Consider the following 22,662-nt stretch of genomic DNA (forward strand, 5'->3'; position numbering starts at 1 on the left):
GTTTTCCAATTTTTATTTTATTTTATTTAGTTTTAAGGTTATCAGGAAGGTAGGCACTAAGAGACATCACTGATTGTTTGAGGACGTTCATCTGAAAGTTGTTTGGCATGAAGCGATCCTGGAATTACTCCTGTCATAAAACCTTTGGGAAAATTAGACGTCATCATCCAATTAGTCAGATTCCATAGTTTCTACCATTTCCATTTTCTTATGTGATACTATTTTTACATTTTTATTTGGTTTTCTGAAATGTATCTTGTTTTTTAAACTTTGTTTTCATTTCTAAAAATTAGTGGTTTTTATTATTTGTTTGTTTATTTTAATTTTTATCTCTAGAATGTTTTTGCACTGAATGATTTGGTGGTATGATTGGCACCTCAGTACATTTAACCCAACATTTCTGTTGATCGTTAGACTGTGGCTAAGAACAGCAGCTAAATGCACTTTTGTTGACATATTAAGACAGAAACTTCGAAAAGTAGTTCCTTATCTGTGACCCTCCTCTCCTTCCCAAATGGCATCATTCTTCCCCCGCCTCCTCTCATTACCCCCCATCCCAGCCCAAGCAGACGCCGTGCTCTCTGCGCCCACCCACCCAGCCTTCAGTGGACTGAAGCATTTGATCCGTACCAAGGATGATTCACGCGCTGCGATCTGGGCAGCAGGAGCAGCAGAGGAGCCGCTCTCTCGCCCCCCTACATCCATAATTCAGCATCTGCTCCTTCTTCTTCCTCCTCCTGCCTTTTTTCGCCCCCTCCCATCTCCTCCCTGCCTCTGCTGTCTCTACTCACCAACGTGCACACTCCCGCACAGCATCCACAACCTGAAGCATCAGTCGCTTGGAAATCACTCATCTGGAACTTGATGCCAAGAGAAGGTAGGAGCAGAAACTAAGTCGCCACTTTGGCTTGATGTGATTGAGAGTTTGTGATGCGAGGAGCGCGTGGCGTCTCTTCTGAAGCCTTGTGGGTGACTCGCCTCCCATCTTACCGCATAATTGACCCTTTTTCCTGACTTTTGTTGGTGAAAATTCTGCTGGGGTGGCCGTGCAGTGAGCCTGCTGAGAAAATATTTCCTGGTCTTAAGACATCAGGGGGTACATTAGAAAGAGTTGAAGCATTAGATGCTGGTTTGCAATAAAGTTTAATGTCCCTGTGTGAGTTACAAACCCCCCTCCATCCCCAACACACACATGCACAGCCATCCCACAGGCTGCTTGACTTTTATCAGCTCATAAAGGAAATCGCTGAAGCTTAGCAGAAGACCTCCGTCACTCTTGGTGGCACTCAACGAGAACTTGGCTGTGTTTTAAGAAGCCTCGTTAAAAGGCTGATAGCTTTTGGCTTTGCAGTGTTCTGCTTTTCATTGGTGCACACAGTTGTGTGGTGAAATAATCATGTTTGAGGGTCATTTTTCTAAAATGCTTCCAGGACGTGTTAAACTGAGACTCAGCCAGGCTTAGATCAAGCTACCAGCTTCTCCCATAACTGTAACAGCAGCATGTGGCTACAGGTGGAGGCTGCAGCCCTGCACGGGGGCAGAGAGCCAGTGTGATTCACTGTGGTGTGGCTTTAGGTTGATTCCAGCTGACTGTGTGTTTCATAATGCAGTAGGTGTGGTGAGAGGGAGGCGATGTGTGAAAACAGAGACACAAAGAGTGTGTACGATCTCACCCAGAGTGGCTGCTGATGTGTTCTTACATAAGAAACCATTAAAGGCCAAGAGGCTGAGTTCTGATGCAAGATGGCTACAGATGGATTTCAAAGAAAAGGCTTCTCTGAAGGATTCCTGTGAAGATTCCCAAAACAATGAGGAAGCGCTGACGGTGACACCCTCGCTCATGATCAAATTCTGCACCACTCTAGACACAACATCTCTGAATCCAACATCCACTGTTCCTGTCAGAAATGCTTTTTACATGTTTTTTTTATTTTTTTTGAGACATCTACAGTTTGTTTCTAACTCTTGTGACACAGTTGGCCAAATAGTTCAGGTAGCTTGAATGAAAAAGTACTTTAAGTGTTTCTATATTTGTGTTATTATATGTAATATGTTAAATTTAATTCATACTGTCCTGTCATTCAGAGATAAACAAGGAAGCTTCTCTCCGTTAGAAAATATCCAAGATATTTTAAAAGATTGCAGAATTCACACATAAACTACTCCAGATACCTGTTTACATTCTAGAGTACAACTTTAAATGTCATTTATGGCTCTAACATCATGAATAAATCACAAGTCTATCTTAATAAATAACAAAATCTCTTTTCTTTGTTTTACTTGTCTTGTCAGCAGCTGAGCAGACACATAGGAGCTGAAGCCTCTGGTGTTGGACATATTTTACTGTTACAACATATGAATATGTTCTTCTTTATTGTCCCTGACTGAGCTAAATGATCTCTGAAAGGAGAATTAACTTAAATGTTCATCATTTTACCGGAAACCTGCAGCTGTTTGAGGTGAATGTGGGACTATAATGTTAGCTAATCCCTGATGTTACAGGTCTGACAAAAAAATTAAAGTAGAAAGTCAGGAGAAAAAAACCTTTGTTTTATAAGTAAAAAGCCTTTTGGTGAATATGTGGATTGTCTTCAATAATAAAGGATAAACGGAGTCAGTCACTGACTGTTCTTTTATTTTCTCCCACTTTGATGGGATCAACCTGAATGAATGAAAATCTGCACAGATGTGTGTAATATGTGGCAGATTATTGAGAAAAGCCCAGTTTATCAGGACGTCTGATATAAAAGTTTTCTGGTTTGTACCGTAACATTTAGATTTCACTGTATTGCTGCCTTTGTCTGAACAACTTCTTGGTTTGTGAGGTGGTTGTACCGCTATCCGTATGAATACGGGTACGGGTTTGAGGACGGGACGAGTACTGGTATGGGTTCAACTTTTTTTCTTTTGGTTAACACTTCGGCTTGGAGAGAGATGACCATTGCACTTCACTCGCTCTGTTTCAATCACATACATGAGCAAAGCGTTATCAAAACTCTAGAAATGTCACAATGACGCTGTTTCCATTAAATCCTAATCATATAAATAAACACAAACGAACTCAGGCGACAAGTCTTTCAACAACATGACCACGGATGTGAACAATACTTTGATTGACGGCAGATCTATTCAAATTCCTGCCACGGCTCTAGCGGCCATCATCATCTATCAAAGGAGACGTCTGCGTCTTCTTCATGGAGCGGCGAGCTCCTTACACGTGGGAGTGGCTACGGATGAAGTAATTTTGGGAAATGGTGGTGGGGATTTTACAGAGGAGCTGGATCCAACCAAGAAGCGCATCGCCATCCGGTTGTTGGTCATGTGACTCATTTAATTTGAAAAAGTGTTTCCGTTGCAGTTTTGTGAAATATGTTAACATGTTGATATGTCTCAAAAACCCCTCCTCCTAGCGGGAAAACCGTTTTGATATTTTCTTTGGTGGTTTTTTTATTGGGCATTTTCATTTTTGCAAATCCAGTTTGTCCTCATATTCAATGGTAACAGAACTTTTGTTATCAGTCAGGTCTGCCATGCTGGTCTTCTTTTTCATACAACACACTTAGCAGGAGGAAGTGGCCTGTAGTCCACATAGTTATAGTTGTTAGTGTGTAAATTAGAGCAGTTTTATGAGCAAAAGTAGCTGTTTATTAGTCTATCCTTTGTAACGGAAAAAATTTACTGTCTTCTATAAATTTTACTTTAATGAGTTTCTCTGTGAATTTAATTTCATTTAAACATTAGCATTAGTGCTTGTTAGATAACATATTAATATATAAGTGTGTAAACTCAGTGAGAATAGTTCCTTCATGTAATCATCTATGCAGGTTTGTATTTTTCATGTGGAAATAGGTGGACTTATACATTTATGGGGGTTAAAACAGAGTAGGTCCTGTTTTTGCATTCTGGAATGAACATATTCTGTACTTCACGCTTTTGTAACATAAATACTCTGTAAAAGAGCATGAAAATGAACAAAGTGCAGGAAGAAAAGACTGCGGCTAATGAGCATGACGCTGTTCGTGGAGGAATGGCGCCATTAGCAGTGGATGGTCTACATCTGGCCTCCAGAGTTAACATTTTACTGTTGAACTGCTGATTTAAAATGCCTCCAGCAGATAGGTGCGATTACCCAGCTGCCACCTGCGACTGGGACACAATAAGCATAATGGCAGCGACACCAAATTACTTTCATGTCAGTGACTGAATTCTGTTTGACACTCGGCTTTAAATTGAGACATTCACCAAAGTCAAATGGCTCGGGATACAAAGTAGAAAATGTTTGAAATGTCAAGATTGTTAGATATTCCTGTCGACTCCTTTTTTCTGCTCACATTTATTCAGGAAACCAAATTTGTGCTTTGACACAATGCTTATATTGTGTCATAATGCCAAACCACATTGGTATTTGTTTTTTTGCTTTATGTAAAGCCCATAGTCTCCTAACAAGTGCTTCCCTCAGTGTAAAGTCTGTGTCCATCACTTAAATTAAAGCTAGAAGCCTTTCTCTTGTCAAATTACATTCACTGTAAACTCAACCTCTTATTGAAACCCTGTCTGACATCTACTTCACTTTCAGTGGAACAGAAAAAGAAGCTTTCAGATCAATTTTTGAAATAAAAACCCTAAATGATTGTCAGTCACTTGCTCTTGTTGCAGTAATTTCAGCCATTTTTCTTCTGACAAAATTGTTGTAGGTCATTGAAGTTGTTCATCGTCCTCTTTCTACACAGACTTTAAAGCTCTGTTAAAATGCTTACAATGAGGTCATGTGACTCCTCAATTCTTTCTTCGGTTACAGCATTTCTAACATGTGTATGTCGCCTTTGCTTTGGATCTTTGTTCTGCAGCGTGGATCGAGCTTTAGGCCCCATAATAATTTGTCAGTGCCCAGGTCACATTTGTCGCAAGGCCATTGGACGGGAAACGCCCCAATCACTGCAAAGAGTGACTCAAGCTCATTCCATCATCCACGGTTGGAATTTCACGCCAATTATGGCGCCATTTAACTGGAACCCTTTTTTGAGTGATCAGAAGACGCGACTGTGGAGCAAACTTGATCCAGAAAATCCAAAAACTAGTCAGTCTGAAAATGAACTTTTGCAGGTTCTTCTATGAAATTACATAGATCTGTTTGTCACCCTCAGGTGACCCAAAAACAAAATCAGTTCTCTGGAGATAAAACGAACAGAAAGGCTGCCCTTTTGAATTTTTTTTTTTTTTTTCTTCCTGAATTAGTCAGGATGGCAGGGGAAGAAGGGGAGAGTGAAGAGTGTGTACCCACTGAGGGCGGGGCATACAAAGCCACTCGCAGCTTTAATTGTTTTGTTCCCAGAATTCTATTTTTGTGTCAGAAGTCATGACTCTGTCTCCTGCTCTGATCACCAGTGGGAACCGTCTCCGGAGTACTGAATTCACTACATCTCCCAGCAACCCCAGCATACAGTTCTTGGATGCCACACACTTGACTCTCATTTGCATTCACTCACAGTGACTCTACACTGAGCCTCACTCAGTGTGAAGGATGTTTGTGCCTGAATTACTGAGGGTTATATTCAGACATGATCCTCTGATTTCCTGATCCTGTTTTGTCTCTGACTCCGTTTGCCTGCTGGCCCCGAATCTCGTCTGGATCCTGACTACCCCGTCTCTCCTCTGATGATCGTATGCCTGTTATTGACTCCTGCCTGCCTGACCCTGATTTAGCTTTGTGGATGGTAATAATCTTTAATCTGATTACATGAACAGAGAGGAGTGACGTGCTAAAGCTAACATACTGCTATAAACACGGTCACTATCTCCGCCTCTCTCGGCTTTAATTCAAAGTTTCAGTCAGAAATGTAGAATAGATAAATGAAAATTGTTGTATTTTCATTTGTAAACATTAAGATAAAACCATTTTTTCACGTTCATGATTTCTCTGAGCAACTTATTTTCTTTTTGATGAATCTCACATTGATTATTATTCATCTGTGAAATATTTGAGGTTAGGCAAATGGACCTTTGATATTTACAGGCCTTTTGAAGCCGCTTGCTGTGATTCCATTGATCCTCATTGATCCATTCCACATGAGACGTTTCTCAGAACGCATTTACTTTGATCAATGGGTCCAAGGGGTAAATTTAAAAGTCTGCCATCTTTCTCTTGCTTCATCCACTCCATACTAATCTTTCTGTATGGTCTGAAAATGATAATTTATTGTTGAGTTACTGTTTGCTCAGGCTGCGCGGGGTAATTTTCCAGTTCTGACATCTATGGATTTTCTGTGCTTTCTCCCTCTACCTTGGTGGTTGGTTAAATTTTTTCTTAAGCGTATGTTCTTTTCATTCCATCTTTTTTCCATTTGTTCATTTAAGAGAAATCCTGCAGGGACAGACTCTAAAATTGGGATTTAGGTTGATTCTAGCACATAAAAAACACAACATGCAATAGCAAAATGTTAAACATCCTAAAGGATTGTTAACAGTTTTTATTTTTAGTAGTGATGGAAACTTCCTTTCAACAGTGTTTTTTGGGAAAACATTGAGCACAAAAGAAAAAAAGAGAAGACGAAGAGAAAAGTGTGTCACCATAACAGCATGCAGAGAGTTTTGATCTGAGTTTGTTTATTTCATTATCACTTCACAAAAAAACCCATTCACACATTGACAGATTGGGCTCATCCATAAACACGAGCGCCTAAGTTTTGCCTTCACAACATGAAAGCGAGCGCTGCCGTCCAATTTGTGGATCCACCCGAAACTAAACAAAGCTCCGCTCCGAGGAGCTGAAACTCCGACACATGAGGGAACGGTGAACGCTTGTTATGGAGACACATTAATGAGAGCAGCTTTGACATTAAAAACTCCCCAAAAGACAAAGTAGTTAAGTGTCACATTCAAAACCAAATTCAAAACCGTCAACACGTCGATTTATCACGGCCCAGGACGCTCTGCTGCACAGAGAAAGCGAAGCTGTAGGGTTCTGAGCTGCAGCCGGTGATTGCATAAGTGGAAACAGGTGTGATGCTGTCTGGAAACAAGGAGCAGGTGTGACAAGTGCAGGGGAGGAAACCCGGTCTGGGCTGAATCCAGCACAGCGGATCAAGATAAACATGTGAAACGAGCCTCCTTCCAGTCTGTCTTCTTGAGATTCCTAAACCTGAAAAGAGGCCGTGTCACTTCAGGAAGACCTGAATTGCTATACGTTGAAAAGCTAAAGTGAGCTGGACAGTCTTCACATTTCCTCATGAAGCTGAAGACGATGAAGATGCAGGCCCTGACAGCAGCAGAACACTTAGAGTTCTGTTCAGTCAAGTTATGAAAAAATACAATACTTGATTTAGAAATAAGGAAGGTTATTTATCTGGTGCCAAAAGTGACATCACAGTCATCATCAGTAATGAATTTCCCATAGGAGTATTTTAGACGCCAAGATGCAGTTGTGCCTCGTGTGACCTAATTTGAAGGTAATCTGCCCGTCCCCAAAAGGCACCATGGAATAAATACATTTGCAAACATTGCTGTAATTGAAAGGCAGCCACGCTGCAAAGCAAAAGTGCTCATCTTTGGTTGTGTGCTCTGAGTTGTCTGAAAACATTGCTCCTCTGAATGAAAGTGATGAATGTCACTTGTTTCCAAGGCAATTTGGGTTGTATGAAGAGTTCTTGTGGATCGATTGGAGACTTGAAACTGCTAAAGTGGTTTGCCTTCCTTCAAAGTATCGACTTGGAAAACAAATCAGGACAATGCTGTAGTGAAAGCTCATTTCCTGCTCGGAGGAATCCTCATTTTACTTTGTGGAGGAAGAGGCATCTTCAGTGAGTCTGTGGTTTGGAGAGTTTAAAGTCACAGTTTTGTTTTGATGGATTTGTGCTAAATGTAACCTCTGCATGTAATCACAAAGCAGAAAATGTGGTTTTTGTCTGGAAAAGGAGACTGCATCGTCTGAGTGGACCGTCTGCATTTGAGGACAGCTGTGTCGTTTTTCTTAGGCTGAGTGATAAATGCAGTTTGAAGAAATCCCTCACAGATGTTTTTTTTTTGTAGAGCAACCTTTCATGTCTAGAAAAGACATGTCTAGAAGTTACATTTTACAGCCACTCATGTGTTGATTGGCTCCAAACGAAACAAATAAATGAACTGTTCAGTTCAGGCAAAGAGTAAATTTTACTCATAAAAAAACAGCACTGAAAACGTCTTCAGATCCATTTTCAGACATCAATGAATACCTTTTGGGGTCATAGGGTGGCTGGAGCCTATCCCAGGGACATCCTGGACAGGATTCCAGTCCATCACGGGGCCACACTCACACATTCACACCGCGGGACGTTTTAGCATCACCTATTGACCTAGGAAGCATGATGTAGATTGTAGAAGCAAACCTGAGAAAACCCAAACATGAACCAGAAGAACATGGAAAACTCCACACAGAACAAACTCGGCAAGGATTCGAACCAGGGACTTTTTTTCTATTTTATTTCACTCATGGGCCGGTTCCAAGTGACCCACAGCCGGGGGATTGGGAAGCCCTGGTTTAAAGGACACAGCAGCCCTAAAGACATGCTCCAAAAATAACGTTACAGTTGTTGACGTAACACAGAAGCTAATTCGTTAGCAGGTTTGCATTTCAATTTTCACACATAGAAAACGTAAAGCTATGCAAATATGTTACACCAGGGGGCGCTGTATTGCAGTTTCAATTCTGCCTCAAAAACAGGATGGTATTTTAAAATGTAATAGATTTGAAGTTACTTTACAATGAATTTAAAGAAAATGCAAAATGCATTATTTAAATGATGACATTAAAAAACCATAACAATTTAAAATTGCTTTTATCTTTTCTTTAGTATTTTATTTTCTAAGTGTTATTGAAGTGTAAATGTTCCTATTGAATTCTAAATAGCAAAGTGTATTTTCATATTCCAAGTATAAATTGCACATTGAATTGTCAGGTGAAAAATGTGTTTTACTTTGATTTATGACTCAGAACAACTTCCATAGGTTACGCCGTTTGCAGTATAAATATGGTGTCTCAAAGAACCTTGGGAAAAAAATGACTTTTTAGTCGAGCGCATTCCATTTTGAAGAGATCCCTGATCATATTGATCACATTGATCCAATCAGTTCCTGCTTATAGTGTCAGTCTCTTGAAGACTTCTGGGTAATTTCATGCATCGTCCTATCAAAGGTGAAAGCAGAATCTGCAGGTTCCTGCAGTAAGGGTGGCCACTGTGACATCACAGTCTACAGTTACCATCACACTAACTTTAAATCCCAAGCTGCAAACACTGTATTTTTACCTAAATTATTACTATCTTCTGACCGCACATGTTTGCTTTTGTTCCTTCATCTAAGACCCAAAGAATTTCCACACTCAGGATTTTTAAGATCTTTTTTATGTATTTATTAAAAATCAAACAGACAGCAGATTGGGACAAGCTGCACCCAGACAACCACGAAAGCGACACTCGGGGAGATGATCACTTCTCCAGCCCTGCCTGTCGAGCCATGCTGACACATTCCCCAGCCTGAAACAGTAACACATGGATAAAATATACCACCTGCATCACCAGGTGTTGACATTCATGCGGAAAATGGAGCAAACATGTTGTTTTCTAAGAACAGCTAAGCCCTTTTTGCTTATGGATTCTATAAGCTGTCAATGTTTCGTTAAACTGGAATCTTTTCCATATTTTTTGGAGTTAAAAAGCAACATTTGAACTAGAAATACTTGTATATTAATTGTGCTCCATGTTTTTTCTGTTTCTTTGCTTCAGAAGCAGCTGCTCTCATATTCTGTGCTCTTCTAATTAACCCCACACAAAAAGTAAGGAAATGTGTGTTTGGTAACACAACTAGTTACAATCTCAAACTGTTAAAGTCTGTTTATTTCCAGTGAAATTGGTGCCAAACTTGTGAGGAACATATATTTGTGGGATGAGCAGCAGAGCTGCGGATGTGGGTGGAACCAGGAAAAAATCAGCCAAGTGTTCTCAGCCAAACAGCTTGTGTTTCTGTTGATATCGACGTTGTTTTGTAGCTTCTGGTCTCCCAATCAGACGGTTGATTGGCAGCACCTTAAAGCACGAGCCCTGCTGCTGCGGCAGCAATAAAAGGGAAGAAAGCCTTTCCATTTGTAACTTATTTAAGGCTGGAAAAGCATTTCTACAACGGTAAGGATCTGCCAAACGCATATTATCTTACTTTTTGTGCTGAAGTGTATCAATCACAGCAGCCGTCCCCAACCTCAGGGCCACAGACCGGTACCAGTCCATGGGTTACTTGTTCCAGATAATAAAAAAGAATAAATGCACATGGTAAATTGGATCAATTGTTTATTTTCACTTTGTGAGGGAAGCTTTATCTGGGAAAACTACCGGATTCTGTCTGCCACAACTTGTGTACTTGCATGTCTTAAATACATCCCGCTACCTTTGTGAAGCAGCTGCTCTGACAGCTAAAGTTAAAAGCTAACTAAGTCAATAAAAAAATATGTATATATATATATATGTATACATATATATCTTCAGAAAGTTTCTTTGGGGAGAATACATGTACTCTGAGAAGCTTACAGACACGACGGATTCACGTTTAATACAATATTCAGAAAACATCATTACAGTTTTTTTTTGGTTTGTTTATCCGTCACACTTTAAAAGTCGGACGCAGATAAAGTTAGTGTCCAGTTGTTAAAAGAACCCAATTTTAATGTGACCTGAGTCTAAGTTTGATCAGGCTGTGAATATTTAACAGAAAATGACAATTCAATAACAAAGTTGATTTGTATAAATGTGTGAAAAGGGACACATGAAAGTTTCCTTACAGCAAATTAGGAGGAAGCTGTTCAGAAACTTTAGCACAGAAAATATACTGAGAATGAATCTATGAATCAAGATTTCCTTAAAACAAAGTAAAATATGATTATAATTATTTTTTTGCCCTGAAAGATAATCAGAGCTGGAATTGAGTTTTCAGGGTTAAAATGAGTCCTTATGAAAAAAAACCTAATAATAGAAATAAAGTTGCCTTTATTGAATTTTTACAAATCAGAAACAAGTTCTACAAATCAGCTGCTTTGCTTCATCTTCATCATCTGTAAAACCTCTTTAGTCAGTATCAAATGATCTTTTTAATTATATTGCATGAAGCAGAATTTTAATTTGAAAAGTAGATTTTTCAGAAACTTTAGCCTCTAAGCTTGAAAAAAAATAAACTGCATACTTTAGCCCCATTCAGACCAGTTTGAAAATAGTGACTCACTGCATTGCAGCAGGACTGACCAGTATGGAAAGTGAGGAAAATGCAGAGATTGGCTGTAGTTTTGGGTGTGTCCCTCCTGGGCTTCTGTGGGGAAACTATGTTTGTTCATTTAAAGGGCCTCTCCTAAAGATTTTTAGAGGATCTTTTCTTCTTGTCAACAGTAATCAGTCGTTTTTTAATTCAAAGGGAGAGCCTAAGTATGATCGTCGGCGTCATAATGAGTTGACGGCTTGGATAGCTTTCGCTCACACATTGCCAATTTGTCATTATTTTCTAATTTAGACAACCATGAGTGAGATCATTTCACACATCTGCACCTGCATATCAGCAAAAATGGCCTTTAGTGGAGGGGAGGGGTGGGCTCTGTGTGCTGGAGGGGGTGCATATTAACCGCCAATGTGAAGGTACAGTCTTTAGCCATGACCTATTCTTTTTGGCCAATGGAAAAGAGAAGTGTGCCAACATGATTAATGGTCATGATTACCTCTTCAGAAAATGTGGTTTTCTGGCCCAGCAGCTTCTCTTTTATGACTTAAACCCGGGGCGGGAGGTTTCATCATGCAGGCAAAGCCACGCACAGACGTGTGGGGATGACCGACGTATCCCGGATGAAGTGTTTACCAGCACACGCCTGCAGACAGCAGCACGGCTCGGCACGGATGGCAAAGGGGAACCTTTACATCAGCAGTTTAGGTGTAACGCAGTGCACACATCAAAAAACAATATCCTTTATTTTTACAGTGCACTGACACAATAATTCTGGGCAAAATGACATCCGACACGTTCCAGCAGTTTGACTCCGGAGTATCATTGTGCGTCTGGTTTGTGTCTTTGTCATTGGATACTGCAGTGAAGAGGATGTAGCAGGACGGAGACACAACTTTGCTGTTCATTTAAAATTAATGTGTGGCACCGGAAAATTCTGAAGATCTGCTTCAGTTGGTCAAAATGTACTTCTATTCTTTTAACCTTGGAGACTGTAGAGATTGTACCAAACTCTTCAATTCTCTCAGAACACACATGTGGGACGAGGTGATTCTATTAGCCTCAGTGCAGACCTGTGCAGCTCTTGGTTTCTATTCTACCTCCGGTGTTTATCTGCTTTTAGCTAAGTTTTCATAACAACACTATTCTATTTTTATACTTGTATTTTTATTGATTACTTGTAAATATTTTCTTTTGAAATCATAGTATCACCACTCCAAGGCTGCTACAATGTTGTTGCATTATGTACAATGACAATGAAGGCTGCTTCTTCTTCTGCTTCTTCTGCTTCTTCTAAGAGCAATGAGCTGATAAACAAGCCATTTTTGTATTTATATGATTTCTAAAAGTCGATGTTTGTCAGAAGTGGACTGTAGGCAGCACTTACCGGTCCAAGTGTTTTTATGTTTTATATCTAACTCCAGCTTTAGAGGCTGCTGCTTTTTATGTCCAATCTAAATAACAAAAAGGAAAATAGGAAGGGGCTTCATCTGAGTTTTCTGTGACAGAGAGAAAGATGCATTAATGCCGAGCTATGCTCTATATGTTTTAATCAGGCTTCAGTTTCCTTTTTTATGTTCATTTTGAATATTTTATTTCAAATCTGTCAAACAACCCTAAATTAGCTTTTGGCTGAAAATGAAACCTTAGGATTAAGGAAGGTTGCTGTGAAGGTTTGTCAGTGGTATTTCTTGGTTTTGGTCATATTCTGTTCTGAGTTGTCTTCATTTCAGTCAATGACATTCAGTGGATGTAAGTGTCTGCTGTCCTGCTCTTCATTATCAGATCGTCTGTTTGTCACTCTTTTATTTCTCCCTCATTGTGGGTTTTGGCATCTTTAGGTTATTAAATGTTTAAGTTTCTGCCACCAGTAGTTCCTAACATCTGATGTTTAATATAAAAGCAAACTCTGGGATAATGTGTATTTTAATAAGGAAGTGAACTTGCAGTCATGCATCTAATGCAGATAATTTGAGAGTTTCTTCATATTTATCCTTTTTAGCGTTTGTTGGATCCTGTCAGTAGTTTTTGTAGCTATCCCGTCTTGAAAGTTTGGTATTAGTTTCCACTTATCCATCCGTCTGCACCCAACCTCCACTATGATACTAGACAATCTATAGTCCAGTACATGAGGGGATTCCCAAACCGTCCTGTGAACCAAACCACTATAGATGTTGTTCCCTGGTAACTGACATTACTCACGACATGTTTGCAACTTAAACCAAACCCTTTGGGTCCCTGTGGATGAAATCCAGGCCTCAAAACACCCGGAGTCTTCACACAACCCTTCATCTCGGTCGCACATGTAAAAAGTTCTTTCTGGTTCTGCCGCACACGTGCTTTTTAAGGTTCTCAGAGGACACTTCAATCTTTGGCCTACAGCTAATTCCTGCAACAAACATGACAGTACTCCTCATTATAACTCGGCAGTACTTCACCTCAGACAAATGACTCTCCATCTAGCCACCAAGCCTCAAAGGTTAGTCCTTCTAAAAGGTTGCAACTCTCTGTGACATTTTCTTTGATGACTTACTTGGCCCTCTGTTTTGATAAATATCAACTAGGCTGTTGTTGCCACTTGGATTTACTTTCTCATTAAGACATAACAAGAGGGTTTGTTCTGGATTAAAGTCAACTGATAACGAGGGAAGCAGACCTGTGATTAATTAAGGATGTAAATGAGCTGCTTCCCGACCGCGCTGCATACGTCCTTGGCTTTTGGTCGGATCCTGTCAGACACGAAGTGATGGCTGGGGGGGCAGCAAGTTGGACATGTTTATCTGCAACTGACATAAATAAAGTCAGTGAAATCAGAGCAAATAATCATCAAGTGAGGAAGAAAAGAATCAAATCGCAGGTACGCTAAAAATCTTCCATTGGCTCCATCGACTGGTGAACAAAAGTTCTTGAAGCACTAACAGCATCATCCATCAGCTGGAGGCTGGACTTGTTCCAGAAGAACAGGCAGAGGTCTCCAAAGTGAGAATAGCTGAGTTTCTATCTGAATGATCTACAGCCACTTCAAACTCTGCAGATACATCACAGTCACATTTGTCCCAAGAGACCGTAAGATCTCAGTTATGGCACCTTAAACACCTTTAAACATGTCCGCAGACTCCCATTCCATGTTTTACCTAAAGATCATGGACATAAAAGCTACAAATGGATCCAGACCATATTTGGAGTCAAAGCTGAAGTCCAGTCACAGGATTAAGAAAAATGACTAAAGATTAGTGGAGGTTTGGATGATGACACAGGCTTACTATTTAATAAAAATCATCACACGTTAGTGATGTTTAAAATCATTTTTTGATTAGTCATTAAAAGATGGGTACAGAGCCAGCCGGAGGCTGTTGCAGTCGATTCCCAGAGGAATAAAATCCGTCATGTGTCCAGAGCCTCTCATCATTTCTGTGCTGACTCAGCCGTTTCCTTAATGAACGGCAGCTTCTGTGTTGTTGCCAGGAGTCCCACTGCAGCAGCTCAGCTGCAGCTTTGAGTGCTGCTCAGTCACTGGGGCAAAGGAAAGCCTCACCACTGAGCACCATCTGTGTTGTCGCACTACTATCACACCTTTCTGTGCCAAATTTAGACCCGGATCTCATTTATGGACAGATCAAAACTGTTCCTGTGCTGGTGAGCAGAATACTGCAGAGATGTGTGGCGTTCACATGAAGAAAAAGAGGAGGTCCTGCCACATGTGTGCAGTGGGACACATGCTTGTGTGGTGGGAATGCTCTTTACTCTTAGGAGTGGAAACCCGCTTCTGTCGATGACAGAGCACAGATGGCATTGGTTTGTGCACGACTCTGCAGCAGAAATGCTCTATGAATGCTTCCAGAAGAAACCCTCTTTACATCATTAGAAACTGTTGCCTGTTACTTTAACTCTTCACCACATTTAAAGAGCCACTCTCATGAAAATGGTGTTTTTGCTTCTTTTAGCATGTTCTTTGGGCATTTTGCTGATGATTGAGGACATAGATAAAGAAAATTAAGATCAAAATTGCATTTTATTCAAGTCATTGTGAATCAGAAGCAGACAAAAAATGCTGCTGGAAAAAACTTCTAGCTGTGATGTAGGTACTACAGCGGACCACAGTCTCCAAGCTCCGCCCCTTTCTGATCATCCACCTGCAGACAAACAGATCCATGAACGTCTTTGTTTTCCTGGTCTGAGCTGGAATCTGGATCAGAGCTGGACGGATGGGTAGCTAATGTAAGGTTGGGGTGTGATGGGCTGTTAGCTAGTAGGAGAGAGTGTAAACAAAGAGATGATGGGAAATGGGGGTGGACTTACTGCAAGCCTATAGTCTGCCCCTAACTCTTAGGTGAATTTTAAATGCACGGCAGATTTTTGGATTTCGGCTAAAAACGTCATAATCATATTCAGAAGACATTGAAAATGCATTAGAAGAAGAACGGAGTCTGAATTTAAATGTATGTTTCAGGTATTTTTTTTCTTTCATAGGTGAGTAAAAGCCCACATAAACCACTAAAGGAGGAAAAAGCCCTAAAAATTAGTTTTCATTGTTTTGCATTAATGCAAAGATTTTGCTTTGGTTAAAACATCTTATCTTAAATGAAAAAAAGTTTTCCATATTTTATAAAGCATTTAAAATCAAGTTGCTTGTGTAAAAATGAGAAATTGCATCAAATTAATGTACAACAATTCACTTTATGACATTTAACACACCAATACTTTGTTATAACCACACACAATGAATCCAAATGTCAGTTTAGCGACTCACACATGCATACACTGTCACTCCTTTGCAGTTATGTGTAATTATCCATGGATTATACAACTTTCATCACCGCGTTTATGGCCGCACTCACACTCTGATTGGTAGTACACCTCGTTGGTTCCCATGTATAGTTTATTCTGTGTGGTGTCGAGCATATGATTGTGAGGACTGTCATGTGGAAAAAGGTGCACGGTTTCTTGAATGCTCCAGAACTCCTAGCCCATCTGTCCCTGGGTTTGTTTGTTTTAACCGCATTACATGGAGCGTGAAGTTAAAGCCTGTCGTAACAGCTCCAGTGTCTGCGAAAGCCTTCGCACGGTGTGATCACACGTGAGGGATTAGTTTTTCTTCTGGGACACTTTTGATTACACACACTCTCACTAACAGATTTCACAGAGTCATAAATAACTTTGAGAAATTTGCACAGAAATAAAGGCCAAAAAAGAGGGAAATGCGATAAATATGTGCTGATGCGCCTCATATGAACAGAAACCACGAGCAACCTGAGCCACGTTTGAGCATCCACTTAAAACAAACAGCTCTCTGGTATTTTTTTACATCCAAACACATCAAATAATTTGTTCTGCTGTGGAAACCTGCCGAGAGTCGCCGGCCATCTGATTGGATTAGAAAACGTATTTCAGTTTCAATAACCTCCATCTAATCAGAAATACAAGACAGAAGCTCTTCTGCCGCCAGTCTGTCCTCCGCTTTGTGGAAAACTGGGTTAAAGTGCACACGTGTTTAGAAATGAGTCGCTGAGAGTGTTGGTGAAGAACATCAGTCAACAATACACAGATAGTGGATTTATTCTAAAAAATGATGACGATAAACTATCTTCTATTTTAATACGTAGTGATCTTCGCAATACGAATGAAAAACTTATTAGAGAAACAGAAAAAGTGCATGAAGGTAGTCCACAGTCTTTGGCCGGTTAGGCTCTGGGTCGGAGACGTCTTGAATGCGAGGGATGACCTCGGACCACAAATGTATGAATCCCAGAGTCTAAAGCAGGGGTGCCCAAATCTAGGCCTCCTTCTGGTTTTCCAGAATCCCTGCCTTATCTGCTGATGATTACCTGGCGGCAGTGGCTCAGGTGGTTGAGCAGGTCAGCCAATGATCGACGGATCGGCGGTTCGATCACCACTCCCCCAGTCAACTTTCGTTGTGTCCTTGGGCAAGACACTTCACCGTCCCTGCCTCCAGTGTGGCTTTGCTGGTGTGTGAATGTGTATGAATGTCCCGGTGATGGTCAGAGAGGCTGTAGGCGGGTATACTGGCAGCCACGGCTGTGTCAGTCTGGCCCAGGGCAGCTGTGGCTACACTAGTAGTTACCATCACCAAGAATGAAGGAGGAGTGAATGAACAATGGATAAACACTGGAAGAACTGTGAGCATCTGGAGAAGCACAGAAAAAAATCTAATCTATTATCATCAACGTCATTGCCTGATCTAGATGCTGATGCTGCCAAAGCAGAGAGCCATAAGGAGAATAGGGATGTGGGCCAGCGAAAACATCGGGAATGTTGAACATCCATGAATTTTAAGGCAGGAATTTGATTGTGAAGAAAGCGGGGACTTTAGCTGTTGGTTCAAAGTGAAGACATATTTATAAGTGACATACTGTGTGGAGTGAAGTAACCAGTAACCCACTTAGAATTGAAATCATTCATTCATCTTCTAAACCCGTTTTGTCCCTCTGGGGGTCACAGGGCTGCTGGAGCCTATCCCTGTCACAATTAGAGCTGTGTGGCAGCATCACCCCTCCCCTTCATGTACTGTCTCCCCCCTTCACAGCAGTTTGTAGTTGTTCATTATTATTTGAGGTATTTATGGAGTTGTCGTTTGGATGTTCATTGTCGCAGTGTCCTGTTTTGTCAATGGTGTCATGATTTTGTCCCACATATATGGGGGATCTCGGTTATGAAACCTTTTGGCATTCCAAACCCTTGGATTTGAGTCCTTCCTGCTCCAGGGTACCTTCTAGTTACTAACCATAACAATCTCGGCCACTTGTGGTTGAAGGCGGGTTACATCCTGGACAGGTCGCCAGTCAAATCACAAAGCACACTCGCATTCACACCTAGGGACAATTTAGAGTAACCAGTTGCAGAGTAACCGTGCAGCCTAAAGAAAGTTTCTTTTTTAAATAAATATTAAAGAGTAATTCAAATGTAATATGGGGGGTATGTTTTAAACATATCATGTAGTTTTATCCATTACTGAGTAACATAAGGAGACATTAAAGACTGCAGCGTCCACTTAAGCACATATTTACAATTCTGCTTTAATGAAGCAATAATCTCTTTTATACCACAACCATTCTATGTTATTGGTTTCATTATATAATATTTAAGAATCCCATTCTGAATGCACTAACAACTGTAAAGCAATGAAAGATTAAATACATAAATGTATCATGTTGTGCTAAATCAACTACATTCATAAGAACTAGCAGCCCAGGAAGGATGAAGGGCAAACCTATGGCTACTGTCCAACAAAAACCCTGACAACACATATAAATAATGGCTTCCGCTACTAAAACGCTGATAACAGTCCCTCTGAGATTCACGGGCTGGGCTGGAAAGTGAATCTGAAGAGCAAAACTTAAATTATTTGGACATAAAGTGGAGTCATTATTTTTTTTACTTGTTCCGTCCAACAGCTAAGCGAACAGATTAGAGCTGAAGGCCTTTTGTGTTGGACAGGTTTTACTATCACAAGAAGAGGTTATAGAACTTAGAGAAACCAGAGTGTACATTTGTATAAAGCCCTTTTTGTTTTTTATTATTTTTTATTTATTTGTTACATTTAGTGTGTGTGGGGAGAGAGGGGAAAAGTGTGAATAGAAAAAAAGGGAGAGAGTGGGAGAGAGTGGGATGCAAGCACCGATTTGAATGAGTTAATATTTTAAGCTGTAACAATTATACCAGATCTGCTGGAAAGACAAATATTACATCAAAGGTGAAATGAGTGGAAGACATCTGTCCATCAATACACTTTGGGTTAGGAGGAGGGATGAAGCAGACGGAGCAGTGTGGCAGTGTGCACGTGCACGTGGGGGTGGAGCCACATGCACGACCAATGTGACCAATGTGAATGTCAAAGTCTCATCAGCTCTGTTGGTTTCAGGCACTCTGAGGCTTCATCCTCCATGTTAAAAATGTTGCAGTTATCATCTCTATCTAATTGGATTTAACAATGAAAATAAAAGAATTGGTGAGCAATCAGGAAGAATCAACCACTTTCCTTGTCATTACTCATCCACCGAAGTGCATTCGTCTTCAGAATGGGTGCGATAACTAAAAGATGGACGTCTTGGTCTGTTTTAATCATCCTCCTGTTCACTGATTGCCCCCCGATGTCTTGGTGGAGCCTAAATATTTCCCACTATATTACTCATAAAGCTCAGCTGATTGCATTACTCATATCTGGGAAGACTGGATTATAGTAAAGCCCTTTGACTCTATTGCTTTTGATTTCCCTGGAGGCACAAGAATGAACTTTAATGAATCTCCATTCTTACCTGAAGGCTTGCAGTGCTATTCCTTAAACTGACACGCCTCTGGAATTAAACGAGTCAAATGAGACACATCGAATGACTAAATGCAGCAGTTACCTTCTAGTTTTCTCATTCCCCTTCATTTTTAGTCAAATTCACTGATTAGCAAAGACAGTTTTTCAACATTTTTTTTTTTACAAGAAATTCATCTTAAAGCTAAAAATGTTTACATTTCTGTCCACCTGAAATACAAACCCATAACATCTATGGCAAAGTTCTTTGCATTCTAAAACGTAACAGTGGACTTTGTCTAAAAACGCTGGGACCCAAAAAGCAATTTAGAGAAGTGGGAATTGTTAAGACAAAGATGAATGTAGGTGTTCCTATTTAAACCACTGAGTCTTTAAAGCCCATAAGAACCCACGGTGAACACAGTGTAACTGAAAAATATTAGCCATGGATTCTGTGGTGCACTTGCTTTATGGTTAAATACATATACGTTTATTATTAAGAAAAAATTAGTCTGGGTTTTTATGGGTTAATAACTAATGTAAGTAATAGGTAAATTGCACATCTCAGGTGGAGCTCACCCATCTATCCAAATGATTGGTTCTTAACCCTATCAGATACCTCCAACGACTGGATCAGTACCTGGGCGAGAAAAGAAGAAATATTCTATTTAAACTAAATAGTTGAATTGTACAAACAAGGTAAAATATGTGTGTCCAAAAAATGGTCTTTTGAAAAACTCCAGACCAAAAACTATGACAGACATCTGAACACTATGCAACTCAACTCCAATCAACTGGAATGAAGTCTGCCTGCAAAGGTTGTGAATTGATATGAATTTAAAAAGAGCAATGAAAGCAGCTGCCTCCCTGACTCCCATCCTAAATTTAAGTAAGAAATTATGAAAGTTATTAGAATTTTTGGATATCAAGCACAGGCTGAAAATTATAATAGCTGATTAATTATCAATGCTGTGAGTTTTTTCACGTTTTCTCTGTTTTTATTTATTTTTTTCAGGAAAAAAGTCCCTGTTGGTCAGCATTCAGGAGGGGTTAGAATGAACTTTGATTTAATAAATGTAATTATTAAAGAAATGTGCGCCAAAGAGGATTCTCTTAATATGAAAACAAGTTTCTCATGTAATCCAATTTGTTGATAATACTGACTAAATAAAATGTAATATCTAACAGATAACATGAAATATGTAATTTAAATAAGAATATGGACAAACATCTTCCATCAGTAAATGAATATATAAAGTTAACTTGGACCACTACCAGGATAATCTTAATAACCTTTGAAATTGAGTCTTATATCTATATTTCTAAGCCTAAATCCAATCTTCATGTTTGAAACTTTTGTGTTTTATTTGTGCCTTAATATTTTGGACATGGGGGCCAGCAGGCTCCACCTACCTTCACTGAGGCATCTGATTGGTCTGTTTATAACTTGGAAAACTTGAACTACAGAAAAAACATCCTCAGAAAAGAGGATTATTAAGAAGATGTTAAAAAGTTATCAGATCCAGAATGGTTATTCTGACCAATAGAAGGACTGAGTAACTGTTTGTTTCTCTATAGAAGTCCATAGGACTTTGGCTGCTCGGAGCCAGCGGATACTTCCTGTTTCCAGTCCTCATATACACTCAATTAATTCTTTAGAAAAAGAACATTTGTGGGTTTAAAATGTTAAAAAGTCCTACAAGCAACAAACCAACAAAACACCAAGTTTCTACCAAATCTGAATGAATGTTCTTTTTCACCTCTTCATCATCACTAACTGCTCTCTGTCCAATCACGGCTCTTCACCTCCTCTGCAGCATTCATTGCAGGTCTGTGAAGAAACTCTTCACCTGTTCTTCATCACTCTAACTTCCTGTTTTTGTCTAAGCTTCCGTGTAAACGAAGGTGATCTTCATGCTCACCCCAAAACAATGTATAGCTTCATGTGGCACAAAAACACTGCATTCAAATTAATGCATTTTGAGCTATTCATCCAAGTAAAGCCCCCCCTCCTCCGTAGGCCGACTCTGCGTCGCAGCATGAAAGTATCATGACGAGGCAAAAAAAGGCAAGAATACAGCAAATGCTTCTGTTAGTTGCCATTATTTTGTCTCTGATGTGGACATTCAAGCTCTGTTAACCCTGTTTGGAGTATTTTTTGTGTCTAAAATGTTTTCCAGAAGCAGGCCTGTATAAACAGCTGTGGTTGTCTTTTAGTTGCATGATGCAACTCAGTGCAATGAGATTTCAAATTCAGCACATCCAAGGCGCAGATGAAGTCTGTGGTCTGTCAACCTCCGGAATCCTTTTCTCCTCTGATTGTTACAATAAGCTGTAAGTCTTGGATAAGCTCCAACCAGTGTCACTATTAAAGAAATCTCCAAACCATAGACAAGTGAAATTGTTCTTGACGTCTTTACATTCAGCATTGGCCAATCTTTATGTCTTAGGGAGGATTTCATAGCCGAAGTTCTATAAAAAGCTTCGCTGAGTCAGCTCTGTCAAAGCTGAGTGACTGTTGTGACTGAGAGTTCTCTGTTTACATTCGAACAGTTTTCACATGGAGAAAGACAGCTTGGTGGAGGGTTGTTTCCCTCTGAAAAATAAGAACAAAAAAGACATTTTCCATTCTGGTGCAAGTCAAACTGTTCATATTTAATTCACATTTTTTTAATTTATTACCACTTTGAAGGATGCCAGCTTCAGCAATTTGACCTTGGAGCAGCGTAAACGCAGACACACTGCAGAGAAATGTCTATGATTGCGGCACAATATGCATGAAATGGCACATTTTGATGAAAGCTGTGCTTGTGTTCAGCCCCTCTGTGTTGAAGCATGTCTCTGCCAGATTTTATGGTGAGTCCCCGAGAGCATGGCTCAGAAGACAAATGTCTTCAGGTAAAAAGGATTTAATTGCAGAACAAAAGGAATAGCTTGTGGCTGTTAATACAGCAAATGTCTGTAACAGGCAGATTGTTGAAACGTAAATGTCTTCACAAAGGTTCTAATGCCTGCAAAAAATGAAAGTGTTGATTAGTATAAACTAAGGAAAGAAGTAAGAACTCTTTGGATGAACGAAGAAAAATAAGTAGTTTGCAGATAACGTTACAGGACAAACTAGTCATGGCTTGGAATTATGAAACAAAGTCCCTTTATTAAACTTTAATGTTAACAACTTC

The 22,662-nt window shown here is 39.9% G+C and overlaps 1 protein-coding gene across 1 annotated transcript in view; it reads left to right on the forward strand.

The window, feature by feature from the left end:
* Window positions 1–360: 360 nt before the first annotated feature.
* The window catches only part of LOC101174782 (cadherin-18), a 180,722-nt gene continuing 158,420 nt past the window's right edge, over window positions 361–22,662 (forward strand). Inside the window, exon 1 of the mRNA XM_004081197.5 lies at window positions 361–877. The gene's annotated coding sequence lies outside the window, so the exon portion shown is untranslated. The remainder of the gene's footprint in view (window positions 878–22,662) is intronic.

The sequence above is a fragment of the Oryzias latipes genome, chromosome 20 (genome assembly GCF_053564925.1).
Source record: "Oryzias latipes strain Hd-rR chromosome 20, Olatipes_Hd-rR_3.1".
NCBI lineage: Eukaryota > Metazoa > Chordata > Actinopteri > Beloniformes > Adrianichthyidae > Oryzias > Oryzias latipes.